The 14,704-nt window shown below is 39.4% G+C and overlaps 1 protein-coding gene across 3 annotated transcripts in view; it reads left to right on the top strand.

Moving 5' to 3' along the window:
* Nucleotides 1-14,704, top strand: part of RCBTB1 (RCC1 and BTB domain containing protein 1) — a 2,478,854-nt gene that overhangs the window by 250,613 nt on the left and 2,213,537 nt on the right. Inside the window, exon 2 of one of the 3 annotated variants that reach the window (XM_044071069.1) lies at nt 10,780-10,924. The exons of the other annotated variants lie outside the window; for them this stretch is intronic. The gene's annotated coding sequence lies outside the window, so the exon portion shown is untranslated. The remainder of the gene's footprint in view (nt 1-10,779; nt 10,925-14,704) is intronic. 3 annotated transcript variants of the gene reach the window in all.

A 14,704-nucleotide genomic window follows, 5' to 3' on the forward strand; every position in this document is an offset into this window, starting at 1 on the left:
ATAGCTTGTCAGGGAGGAACCCTTCCACCTTAATTCTGATCTCTGATCCTTCATATATTCTCCTAATTAACCCTGTTATTCTGTCAGGGAATGCAAAAGCTTCCATTGCTCTTCTCATAAATCCTAGCTGACTCTATCAAATGATTTCTGTGCATCAGGACCCAGTAATAGTAGCAATATTGTTTGGAATTTTGCTTCCCTCTGGGTAATTATGCTTCTCTCTGGATAATTATTTCTTTATTAATGTTGCAAAATGTTTGCCTCCCTCCACAAAACCACATTGATCCATATCCGTGAACTTAGGCAACATCTTTGCATTTTGTTGGCTAGTATAGACATAAACACTTTATAGTCCTGGTTTAAAACTGAAATGGGTCTATATAAAGCTGAGTTTGAATGGTCCGTCTTTGGGTAATATAGCAGCCACAGTTTTTTTCAAGATGGTGGTGCACCCCTCCCATTTTAAAACAGTTAAAACCTTCTAGAGCTTTATCACTTTCTTCCCTTCTAAATACCCGACTTTCACAGGAGCACTATCTGTATCTGTTCCCAGAGACTTTCCTGTTGATTGAATGTGCATCACCTTTGTCTCCTCTTTTCTCTGTTTACCTATTATTTGTTGAGCCTCATCTTCCTCTAATTTTGGCATACTTAAGTCTTCCATATGTGTTTACATTTGTGCCTTTTCTTGGTTTTCACATTCCTCTGCTTTATACAAATTTTCTTAAAACTTCCAGAATGTTTTTAATACATGTAATAGCCCTTTGGTTATTTTTCGTAACATAGATTGCCAAGTTGGCAACAACCCTTTCTACTTTCTGTTTTCCAAGTCATCATGCTAAAAGTTTTTGTACTCTGGAGTCGTTATAAAAAAGAGTTACTTAACAGCAGCCTTTCTAAACTCATACATATTATCCAAATGCTCCCTTATATTTCCCTTTAGCTCTATAGTTGTTCCTCTTCTTGTTCTTTCTGAATCTTATTATTCTGCAGTACTTTAACCTTTGTCAATTCCCCTAAATAATTCTTCTTACTTTTCCCATATCTCTTTCTGTTTTATTTCTACCTTATTTTTAGATGACATTTGCATTTTATCTCACTCACTAACTATCCCTTCTGAATAAATTTCCATCTTCCCTAATAACTTTTGAATAATTTCCATTACCCATCATTTAAATGCCTTTCTTTCTAACAAGTAGGTGAGAAAGCATCAGTGTCTCATTCATGACCCTTTGTCTTAGCTTTTATTGGTGCTTGATCTGAAGTTGTTGGATTTGTATCAAAGCTTTCAATTAAATACAGATGCTGCAGTGAAATTAAATTCTATCTAGTCTAACCCAGTCATTGTACCTTAGGGAATAATATGCAAATTCTGTCTGATTATATGATGACCTATTACTGAATTCACATCTTCCGTCCAAACTCTTCTCATATATTTCTTCAGAAATCTGTCTTATTTTATTGTATTTTCCTTCTAAGTCCCTATGATACTTCCTTACTGTTGCAAATGAAATTGTAATCCACAAACGTAAATAATATTCCCTGCTGAAAGCTGATTCTTTTTGCCCTTTTTAAGCTTTATAATAGCCACTTTTGGTGGGATATAAATACAAGACAGCATAATCTTCCATCTCTTGCCAGTAGCCCCTTATTACTACAAATCTTATGTTCTTGTCTATTTTTTCCTCTTCTGTCACTAATGTAGCTCCTCTAACAATTAGCATTATTACTCTGCATTTCCATTGTCCTTGATATTCTGCTGAATGTTCATTGTGACATCCTTTGTTTTTTACATGCTCATTTCTATAGAAATGTATCTCTGGCAATATTGCTACTTGCAGCCTACATTTCTTAATATAAGACAACATTCTTTGCTTTTTGTCTATACCTGTAAGGCCATATGCATTCCTTGATAATATGGACAGAATAGCCATTATGATAGAAAGCTATTATTCCCATCTGTTATACATGACAGTTCTTTTGAATGCCTCTTTGTAACTTCTTCTCATCTTATAAAGCACAAAATCACCAAACTGATACAAAAACACACAAGGCTGAAGTCCAAGTACATCTGGAATGCTATTCAAATGGTGAAATGAAAGGAACCACGAATTGAGAAATTTAAAAACACCAAGTATTTAATGATTCCAGTAACAAATAAATGGTTAGCGCTTTCGTTTGACCCTGATGAAGTTTGAAACTTGTTCAAACAAAAACGCTAACAGTTTCTTTGTTACTGGAATCATTAAATGATTGGTGTTTTTATATTTCTCAATTTGTGGTTCCTTTCATTTCACCATTTGAACAGTGTTCCAGAGGTGCTTGGACTTCAGCTTCTTCTCATCTTAGTTTGAACATATGTTACATTTATCAAAGACGTTTTGCTTCAATAAAAACACTCGGAACAAACACAAAAATCAAGTTTACCTTCCCAGATGGGAGCATTTCCCCAAATCAATGGCTGCACCTGCAGGCACTACCTAATCTAAAATTAGGGTTACTCATGCTGAAGTGAGGTGTGTCTGATACCACTAAGTGCTTTACTGGCTTTCAAAATCAGAAAAGCACTTTGCTCTCCCATATTTCTTTCAATAGTTAGGAGCAGGTCACTGATCATAATCTTTTGTTATATGTTCCTGACATGGATACCTTGATTCACCTCTTGAGCTTAACTGGAGGTGAATTTATTGGTGTCCATGTGTGATGATGGGAGGTACTGCCAGTCATGCCAGGAGAAGTAGGGCAATGGATGTATGACTTGTGCCAGCACAACTAGCTGGAATTTTGTAAATAATTGTATATCATTTGTATATCAAACTGATTTTGTACAGATGCTTGTGCTGAAAATGTATTTGTGAGGTTTTGCTTGTGTTAAAATGTATCAACACTGCACCCTGCTGGAATGAAAAGAAATATGCATATATTATTGCAGCTGAATTGGATGTATATATTTTAATGGGGACACAGGGACAGCAAAGACTAACCAGCTAGCTTACTTTAAATAAAATAAAATAAATGTAAATGAGCTGTTAAACCATTAAATCATTACCCCACATTACCCCACAGTGCTGAATAGGACCGGAGAAGGTGGGTCTAGAAGAAGCGTTTGTTCATTAGCTCAGTAAAAGGAAGGGAAGCCCCAGGCACTGCCATAAACATTTAGAGGTGTATTGTAGCCATCAATGCTAAAGTCCTGTCACTGCTTTAAAGGGGGATGCTGTGAGAACATAGAGTCAGGTGACCAGATGAGGTAATTCTGCAAGCCATCTTGGATATTATATTTTACAGGGAGTAATCTCTGAGTATTGAGTGTTTTTTTGTGGAACCTGACTAGAAAGACTGCTCACGTATTTCATTGTGCCTTGCTTTATCAAGTAAGTTATCAAGGAATAGTAATTCTCCTAGATTCAGTTAGGAATATAGTGAAGCTTAGTTTAGAGATTATTTTCTTTATTTGTATGAGTCTGTCCATCAGTGTTATTTTCAATATTTCCTGTGATTTGAACTCTGTGGTTTACTGTCATTATATATGCAGTATTTTTATGTGCTTTTATTATTTATTATTAAGTATATTTAAAACTTTTATTGTGGTGGTCCTTGCAGAAAGTACTTAACCTTTCAGAGTGCTTATATTTATTTGGTGATACTGTGTGGACCACTCCAAAAGACCTAGCTGTCTTGGTGAACTACTACCATTTGTGTTAGTATTAATATTATACAGTATAATTGGACACCCTTTGTTAAGGGCCTTAGAGTAGCTTATTATGGAGTGCCTGGTGGCAGTGATAATTACCTTATACTGAATGAGAGTCATTCCCTCAAAGGAAAACAGTGAAACCTGTGTTCCTGCCTGTCCTGCACTAGCCTACCTGAATGTGCCCTGCTGGACATCTATGAATATAGCCCACAATAAAGAAAAAGCCTATCTGCTCCCTGAGAGTCATTCCCGAAAGGAAAACAGTGAAAGTATGTGTACTGCTACTACCATCTGTAGCAATTACATTTAGTATATAACTACTGCTAGGTTAAAGCAAGCTTCCCTGCCAGGTTAGCCAACAGCCATACCCCCCCCTTTCTCATCTAAACCCTTACTTCCCCTATTATACCCTCCTTATTTCAAGCTAGGAAATCTCCCTCCTCTCCCTTAACCTGATATCCCCCTTTAGGGGACTTTTGCTGCTATAAAGTGACTGCCCACTAGGTGGTGATCCACTATTAGCTTTCTGTCTCTAAATCCTTTACCTATTCTTTACCAAATCTCCCTAACACTGTCCCTAGTCATCTCTTTTTACTGCTCATTCTCTCACTATTATCCACATATCACTCTTTTACATGCCTCTCAAGTGTACCTCATTATGAGGAATGTACCTCATTTGGGGTCTTAAAAAGTTCATGTTCCTCGAAGTTCCACATTGAAAAAGGGTCTGTAACACATTCAGTGTTGGAAATTTAAGTGAAATCCATAGTAAATAGAAATAAATCATATCAATTCATTAAAAGATCTTCTTTATAAGTAAAACCAGCATACATTAAGCATCCTATGACCTTCCTAGCTGAAGTTGTTAGTAAGCCATTAGTATGTGTTCCACATTTTGCCCATTTGTTCCACATTATGAGTGCTAGTGTTCTTCATTTTGGAGATGGAAGGTTAAGAGCAATGCTCTTCTATTATCCCAAGTCTATCCTTTGTAAGCCTCTTACCTTCTACATCTCAACAAACTTACCTTCAGACCTTCATACTCCACTGATTGTTCTCCTCGACATTCTTCTCCCTCTGGCTGCCTCCAATTCCCACCCGCTCCCAGACTCCTACACTTATTACCACATTGCCACTCCCACTCATCTTAAACCACTCCCACACATCAAAAGCGTCATCATTACCCAATCATTCACAGGACCTTACCCTACAACTCAAACTCTCCATAGTGTCTCACTATAATTTAATTACAAATACCCCAATACTGTTTAAACAAGCTTTAGCTAATGACCCCTACAATGCCTCCACTAACTTTTCACAATCCTCCAAAATCTAAACCCATTTACTGCGTAATACCCCCGCTTATATTTCTCTATCTTCTCACAGCCTATGAATACCATTACCTCCCTGGCACTCAGTAAGCTAGAACCATAACCAGTATTACCAGTAAGCCATTTAGCTCCTACCAGCCACTACCCCACCTGTCATCAAGCTGTTCCAAAGCAGAAACGCAACATCCCATTCGTCCTTCATATATTAACCCTAGAACTAAATACTATCACAAACTTTTACTAAAACTCCAGAAACTAGCCATTACATTACTACCTAACCTCATAGTGGATGGTGACATCCACCCTAAACCAGGCCTAACCCCACCAGTCACTATCCCCCTCACAAATAACACCCCCACTAGCCTACAAAACTCAAATAATGCCTCCAACTCACTCCTAGTGTGTCACCTAAACATTAGAAGTATTAATAAGAAAATTCACTATCTACATCCCCTCCTAGATATCCACTCCCCTGATATACTATGCCTTTCTGAAACCTGGCTCAAACCTACCACCATTAATAATGAGGTTACACCCCCTGGCTACAATATATTAAGACTTGATCTCATCTCTAAAAAAGGAGGGGGGTAGCCGTCTTGTACAAATGCACTCTAGAAGTATCTAATACTATTACTCCAAATGCCTTACTCACTAACAACGCAGAATTGCTCATCACAAAAGTCCACATCAACAAACATAAATCTATAAATATTGCTTGTATCTACATTCCCCCAGGTGACAACGCAAATACATTGGAGGGTATCCTACAATGGCTGTCCACCAACTGCCCCCAGGAAACTATTATTCTAGGGGACATTAATATCGACTGGAATACTTGCTCTTCAGACTTTCCCTCTACCCATATAAATTTGCATGGCTTCTCCCAGATGATAACTTCCCCTACCAGAATCAATAAGCCTAACAATAAGGAAAGTATCCTCGACTGGATATTAATAAACAACCTACCCCAGATATGTACAACAGGCACCCTACCAGAGGACTTTAATGATCATTTCATGACGTATATAATCAGAAAAAGAAATTACATCCCCCAACAATCTAACTTTAAAACCATTAGAAGTAGCAAGAACTTTAGTCAAGCTAAATTTCACACCGAACTTAAGACGTGACTGTCCCTATCTATGGCTTCTTCCTTTTGATGAAGCAGTCTCATACTCCAAATTTCTTGCTATCCTGGATAACCATGCCCCCACACACGCAATCAGAACCAATAACAAAGTAGCTCCATGGCTTGCCAATGATACTAGTCAAAAAATTATTAACAGAAACAAAGCATGGACCTCCTGGAAAACCACCAAATCCACAAAAGACCAACTCAAATATAAACAGCTGAGAAATGACACAAAGAAGTCCATTGTGCTAGACAAAAAGAGTTACTACTGTAATCTGCAACAAAAGCACCAAAACCAACCACAAAAATTCTGGTCAGGCATAAATAAACTTCTCCACCCAGGCCAATCAGCTACCCCTACTCCCTTAACTACCCTCCAACAACCTCCTACAATTGTTGCTAGCACCTTTACTACTTTCTTTACAGAAACCGTGCAAGCCCTAGCCACTATCTCCTAATACCCCAAGCACCACCTATCCCACACCTGATAATAAAATCCCCTTTCAGTTTGACCCAGTACCAACATCTTTTATTAAATCCCTACTTAAGAAACTGAAACCTACCACACTCTCAGCAGACCTACTACCTGCAGAGTATCTCCAAAAAGCCGCTAATGAAATAGCATACCCCATCTCAGTTTTAATCAATAGAACTATCAACGAAGCTTATATTCCCCTCCATCTGGAAAATTTCCCACATTATTCCACTTCATAAAGGGGGTAATTCCACCGAACTTTCAAATTATAGGCCCATAGCCATCCTTTCTCCCTTGGCTAAAATAATGGAAAAATGTATCCACAAGCAATTTCTTGCCTATCTGAATAAAAACTCTCTCCTAGCTACCTCCCAGCACGGATTTAAACCTTGCCATAGTACAACCTCAGCCCTTCTCTCACACAATAAATCTAAACCATAATAACAACAAGCTCTCCTCAGACCTCTTCCTAGACCTATCCAAGGCATTTGACATGGTAAACCATCACCTACTCCTGGACACATTAAAATCACTCTCCATAGATAACCAAGCAATCAACTTGTTTCATTCTTACCTAAGTGATAGACAACAAGCTGTACTATGGAAGGATAACCTGTTGTCCCTTTTACCAGTCACCCTTGGAGTCCCACAGGGATCTATACTAGGTCCCCTCCTATTCTCCATATTCATTAATGACTTGTATAAAGTCATCCCAGATGCAACTTGTATTCAGTACGCAGATGACTCCACCCTAATCTGCTCTGCCACCTCCCCCACAGACCTACAATCCCTGACCCAAATCACTTTTAACACGGTAGAGAACTGGCTAACTGGTCACCGACTACTATTAAACCCAAATAAAACCAAACTGTTACTCTTCTCCCATACTCAAAAGGTACCCTCACCTCCTCTCACCATAACATCTTATAATGGCACCAAAATTTCCCCAGGACGTAGCACTAAACTACTGGGAGTGATCATCGACAATAATCTTAAGTTTGATGCTCACATAGACAAAAATATTAAAACAGTTAATAAAAAACTGGGGTCCTTATACAGGATTAAACAATTCCTAACCCCATCTGCTAGAACTGTTATCGCTCTGCACTCATCTGCTATCAACCCTTCTCTATGCCTCACCCATCTTCGCAACCCTAAGCAAATGTATCCTCAGTAAACTTACTAGGTGCTACAATAGCATTGCCAGATTTGCCACAGGATCAGCTTATGGAACCCATCACTGTCTTAACCTTCAATCACTAGACTGGCTAGAATTACCCAACCAACTGCAATATAACCAGCTAATAGTTCACAAAATTCTCTACCAACCAGACAGTACACCCATACTGAAAAATATTATCACCCCTTACAGTAACCTAAAGGCCCTTCACTCTGCCAACAAATGCTAGTACATACTGCTAAAACCAACAACTCAGCAGGTGATTCACTGTTGTCTAACTCTGCTGGAAAAAAACTGGAACCTACTTCCTGCAGATCTCACCACAAACCCCTCCTTATCCCAATTCAAAAAATCCCTTAGAAAATACCTAAAAATGCATTGGCTGTGTCCCTGTTCAAACACAGACTAACCTCCTTTCAAACGCAATCTACATATGTGAACCTCATTACAAGATTAAAACTCTGATCCTCTAACAGTCTAAAAATCTTGTGCTTCTCCCACATAATGGAAAAAAATTTAAACTTAAGCCTATAGTCATATGTGGTAACCATCGTACTATACATATGTTCCTTTTTAAGATGAAATCCTTAACTACTACTACTTTCTCAGTCTCCAACCTCCAACCTTTCTGTGTGTACGTGAGAAAAAAACATGTACCTCCGTGCACATATCATTAAATAAACCACAATTGTATTATAAAGCAATGTAATAATTTATGTGAATAACATATACTTGTGTGTGTAAATATAATTAAACAAGATTGAATTATGTGATAAATTCTCTGTAACATTTTTCAGTGTATTTACACCTGTTTGTACATTTGGAGCTTTTCTCCCCGGGCCTCCGCTGAAAATGGACCTGTATCCAGTTGGACTTTCCCGGTTAACAAATGTAAAATAAATAAGCAAATAAAAATACTCTGGGCAGCAGGGGACACAGCAGGTAAATCTGTGCCAGTTTTTTCCAAGATATGTGTGTGTGTGTGTGTGTGTGTGTGTGTGTGTGTGTGTGTGTGTGTGTGTGTGTGTGTGTGTGTGTGTGTGTGTGTGTGTGTGTGTGTGTGTGTGTGTGTGTGTGTGTGTGTGTGTGTGTGTGTGTGTGTGAATAATCAAATCTGTGTGTGTGTGTGTGTGTGTGTGTGTGAAAAATCAAATCTCCGTGTGTGTGTGTGTGTGTGTGTGTGTGTGTGTGTGTGTGTGTGTGTGTGTGTGTGTGTGTGTGTGTGTGTGTGTGAATAATCAAATGTGTGTGTGTGTGTGTGTGTGTGTGTGTGTCATCTACTTGGGACAGGGACACAAAGCACTGGGTTTACAGAGAGGCTGCTGGAGGACTTGGATTGGACACTCTGCTGTGGACCTAACTGATAAGTTGTACTATTAGGGAGTCTTATTGGGGACCTGAGGGAGGCAGATGTAGAGAAATCCATACCCTGTGCTAAGTATGTTCCCTGTGTGCTCTTAAGAGAAATTGTGCTTGATGCAGAGGTATCTGCATCTGGAAATACTGAGTGTATCCATTTGTATTCCAAGTGCATGTCCCTCTCCAGTGTCAGTGGTGAGGATTCAGGCTCCTTGATTACTGGCCCAGCGTGGGGACGTCATGTATTGGTTGGCAGTGGTGGGACCATCACACGTCACACCATGTCTGATCCTAGAAAGCTTACTATGTGTCTGAGACCCAATCATAATCCACTGCGTTATGCATGTACACATGTATGTAATTAGATAGTTCTCAAAGTGACAAGTCTTGTGTGTAAAGTTTTGCAAGGGTGCAAAATCCATACACATCTAGTGGTCTTGCATGGCATTATTTATCAAGTTTAAAAATGACACTGCACTACAGTTTGACACATTTGTACCACTGGGGAGTGCACTGTCCCATAGTTGGTACAGTTTCTTTGTCTGTCCCTATCCAAGTATGGATTTGTACCACTGCATATAGGAGGTAGTGTTTGACCACTTTGTGTGGTGCTGTAGTCGCCGTACCAACAGTTAACTGTAGCTGAAATCATGATTTATGCTGTCTGTAAATGGGAGTAGGATATAATTTCTTGTTTGGACCTGGTCTTTGATTTGTTTGCACTGCTGTTCATGTATTTATCACTGTGCTTTTCTGAAACAGTAGATTGTAGCAGCCTGCTGTTCATGTATTTATCACTGTGCTTTTCTGAAACAGTAGATTGTAGCAGCCTGCTGTTCATGTATTTATCACTGTGCTTTTCTGAAACAGTAGATTGTAGCAGCCTGCTGTTCATGTATTTATCACTGTGCTTTTCTGTAACAGTAGATTGTAGCAGCCTGCTGTTCATGTATTTATCACTGTGCTTTTCTGAAACAGTAGATTGTAGCAGCCTGCTGTTCATGTATTTATCACTGTGCTTTTCTGAAACAGTAGATTGTAGCAGCCTGCTGTTCATGTATTTATCACTGTGCTTTTCTGAAACAGTAGATTGTAGCAGCCTGATAATTGTTTAGTTAGGAAATGAGCTTTGGAAAAATAGAGCATTCAGCAGTCTTGTCTACCTTTTTAACCAATGTTTAAAGTGACTGTGCGCAAAAGTACTGTGTGGTTCCACTACTGTATTCAACAGTCTTCCTTGTTTACTGTTATTCATGTCATATGGTTGGATTAACTAGCGTCCAGAAACAGTGTCAGTTTACAAGGTGATTATTGTGTGGCTGTAGCGTGGTTAGTTTTGCTGTAATGTGCCTTGTGCCTGTTGGCACTAATGACTATCATCATGACTGATGCTGTCTTAATGGTGTTGGGTGGCACTGTAGCATGTGAGAGAAATACTGTAGTAAATGGAGGCAACACAGGCACAAGGATTTGGGGTAACGTTTAATGTACTTGTTGATGTATTGTACTGAAGTGAATTAAACGAGGGCATAACTGGACAATGAAGGTTTAACAATTACAAAAACAAATTCCTCACTTTAAAATGTGTTTGATACTTTATACCAGGAGTTTAGCCAGAGATTTTCATCATGGGCTTAAAAGACTGACTGTTGCCTCCTCAACCCGCATCACATTGGAAAAAAAATACACACGTCTCCAAGGACTGTATCTTATTCATCATTTTCAGTTAATACCTCCTACGATAATAAAAGTAAGTTGTTTTCACATTTTTAATCGCATCTCTAAATGAAATGGTTGCAAGCTTAAGTGCAGACTTGCCATTACATCTGCAATTTGTAATGTTGCTGAGAGATGTACTTAAAAATTTACTCAGATGAGCACATAAGTGTTTCTGGCTGCACCCTTACTTCATTCTCAAGGCATGACATAGTAAAGAATGTTACTTGGGATATGAAATAATTGTAAAAGTTTCTTGTAAATGATTATGTTGTTGGTAGTGCACTTAAGAATTACAAAACAAAAGGCAACAGAGATCCACAACTATTTTTGAAGGCTTCTGGCAATTTGGCATGTGTCTTCAAAGGGAGAACAGGGAGATTAAATTTAGCTCAATAAATAGTCTTGACATAGTTACTAAACAGCAGTTACTAGCAAATTAAGTGGTTGGCTAACATTAAAAAAATAAAATGCATCGTCGTACATGTGCTAATAAAAATACATGCAAACATTCTCTATTCATTAGAGTAAAACAGACTAATAAGACAAGTAAGGCATATAGAATATTGTTTGGATTTTATGACAGTCTTGGCTATTTTTAAAGCACCTTTATTGAATTATCACTTGTGACATGGGCAAACTTACATTTATATAAAAGTAGTCAAAACGTGTTAGAAGAGTGTCAGGAGTGATTTGTGGCAGACGAGTACCAGTAAGAGTGAAAGGGAAGGTCTACAAGAGGGTAGTGAGATCAGCTATGTTATATTGGTTGGAGACAGTGGCACTGACAAAAAGGCAGGAGTCAGAGCTTGACATGGCAGAGTTGAAGATGTTAAGATTTGCACTGGGTGTGACAAGGATGGACAGGATTAGGAATAAGTATATTAGAGGGTCAGCCCAGGTTGGAAGGTTTGGAGACAAAGCCAGAGAGGCAAGATTACGTTGGTTTGGACATGTGCTGAGGAGGGATGCAGAGTATATTGGGAAAAAGATGCTAAGGATGAAGCTGCCAGGTAACAGGAAAAGTGGGAGACCTAAGATAAGGTTTATGGATGTGGTGAGAGAGGACATGCAGGTGTTTGGTGTGACAGAGCAAGATGCAGAGGACAGGAAGAAATAGAAACAGTTGATCTGCTGTGGCGACCCCTAACAGGAGCAGCCAAAAGAAGAAGAAGTCGAAACGTATTAACAAGCACATTTGCCTACATTATTATTCACATCTATTGTTATATATCTTATAAGCTTATATTAAAGTAAGAAACATTACATAGATTATTCAATTCCTGCCTTCTCTTAAACCACATTCTTTTTTCAAAACATTTTGTGCATGTATTGTTCCCACCGTTTCCATTTTTTCTATGTAATTTACTCCTACCTGTTTCTAAAGATCCCATTTCCTGTTCTTTTATCTCTATTACAATATTTACTACTTCGATTGTGGTTGGTTTAGATTTTCACTTTCATTTTCTAGTAATTACTTTGTTGGTAGCCACCAGAATTAAATTTATCAAGGCCTTACTATGTTTAAGTGATTCAGATCCTGTATCCCAGCTCAAAAAATAATTTCCTTAGTTATACTTATTTGCTTGCCCAGTATTTCTGACAGAGTATTCTGTGGGGAATTTTTATAGTCTGCCAGCTTGTTAAACTCCCAAAACATATGTTCCCAGTTACTTCTTTCCTCTCCATCACACCTCCAACATTTGCCATCTCCCTGAGGAAAAAGTCTTTGGAGTCTGATTGGGGTATAAAAGTATCTATGCAAACACTTCTAGGCAAAAATCCTAAATCTTCTAGATTTTGTTGCATATTTGGGAGCCATACATATGTCCTTCCATTGTTTCTTTGTGAATTGCATATCTAATTGCATGTCTAATCTCTCTCTTATTTATTTATTTATTTATTTATTTTATTTATTGCAGTTGGTTTACCAGGATAGTCCATTGGGCCACGAAGAACCCGTTTTCAATGGAGTCCTGGGGAGAAAAGCTCCAAAAAAGAATAAAATGTACATAACATTTGACAATAATTTCTAGGTACATTGTAGTAAAAGAACATAAGCAAAATATTAAAGTTTGTTACAATTAGATAGTAACAGCCTTGGTATATGCTATAGAATCAACAAAACACAAACATAGAAGAAGATTTATAAGCAAACATGGAAGATGAAAACAGTAGGTTATGGTAATTAAAGGGGATGTAGTAGAGTAGTTATAGTAGTTATACTCTTCCCATTTTTTTCTAACCTCTTCTGATTCCTATTATTATTGTGCATTTTTATATGCCCTACTAATTATCCCTTTTTATCAGCATCTTCTGTTCTAGTTTCAGTTAAAAACTCAGCCAGTGCAGGTCTTTTATTTAGGATTCTCCTACCCCTTTCTCTTTGTCTATACTCTATCAATCCCTGATAGGGAAGGCAATCACTAGCCTGCAATGCAAATGTCTTCTTAGCCTCTTCTCATTTTGTTATATTTCCTTCTCTAATTATTTGTTCTCAATACCTTGGTTCCTTTGCCATCTTCCTCCAGTAAATTCCAGGCTACTCCTGTCTATTCTCTGTACCCCTAATTGCAGTCATCCCTATTATCCAAATCCCCTTTCTCCATTCCCATGTTGGCTTAGTTCTTAGTATACTTTCTGCTACTTTAAGAATATAATATTCCATACGGCTGTTATTATTCTCCTTAAGGAGTCACATCCAAAATCCTATTCTTGCCTTATTTCTTGAATTTAACCCCCTGCTACATGACCATCATCATTATCCCTTTCCACTTTGAATTGTAACCTTCTGCTTGTATTATGCATAAGAGCCTTAAATTCCCTTTTTGTCTACTCCATCAGGCTGCCTGGCCTGCTGTGTTGATCTGCCCTCGGACCAGAGTGGGCCCTGTGCCAGAGCGATCAGTTCTGGCTCCATGGGGATGGGGTTGGATCCAGGCCTTTTGGACAGATCTCTTCCCTTGGGGGCCTCGGCCCTTAGTAGCTCCAGACTGGAATCGTCTGGGGGCAGCAGTGCTGTGTTGGGGTCCATTCTTGCTTTCTGGGTGGCCTCACCCTCTGGGAATGGGGACAGGATCGCCTGCAGCCCTTCGGCCTTCTGGATAGTAGATTGGACCTTCTCCATGACTAGAGCAACATCTCCCGCCCCTCCAGGTCCATCCCTACCTCTCTCTACTTGGGTGTTGAGGTCTCCCATCCTGTACAGGGTTAGCCCTCCTGTTCTAGTCTTCATGGGGTTTCCTCCCCTCCTGGGGTCCCCCATCTTCTGAGTTCTCCCCTGAGCCACTCACAGGGGTGGCACTTCTTAAGAGAAAATGCAAGAGCAGGTATTTGGATTCTTGCATGGAGTCCCTCACACAGGACATGGACCTCGGTGAAGGAAATGAGTCCCCCAGATGTCCGCCTGACAATATCTCCTTTCTGAACATCCTCGAGATGCTGAAGCAAAAGGGTGGATGGTCTCCCCAACCCCCATCTTCAGAGGAGTCCATGTTCCTGAAGGCTTTCGGTGTCCACCCCTGCAGACAGGTTGGTGGATCTTATTGCCAGCAGGGCTTGGAAGGAGCCCGGCACTGTGGAACTACTGCCTAAGTGAGCAGATAAGTTTCTTAGTCCTCCTGCGGACAGACCCTTCTGGAACAAAGGAGTCCCGGTCGATGCCATTGTGATTGCCGCTGCCACCAGAAAGGAGCTGGTGGAGCAGAGTTCCATGGTCCATCCCATGGACAGGGAGTCTTGGGTGATTGACTGACATGGGAGGAGTGTGTTTGCCTCAGCTACCTTTGGACTGAGGGCAGTTAATTACCTGGCA

Source organism: Protopterus annectens, chromosome 5.part0 (genome assembly GCF_019279795.1).
Source record: "Protopterus annectens isolate FY-2018-M chromosome 5.part0, PAN1.0, whole genome shotgun sequence".
Taxonomy (NCBI): domain Eukaryota; kingdom Metazoa; phylum Chordata; order Ceratodontiformes; family Protopteridae; genus Protopterus; species Protopterus annectens.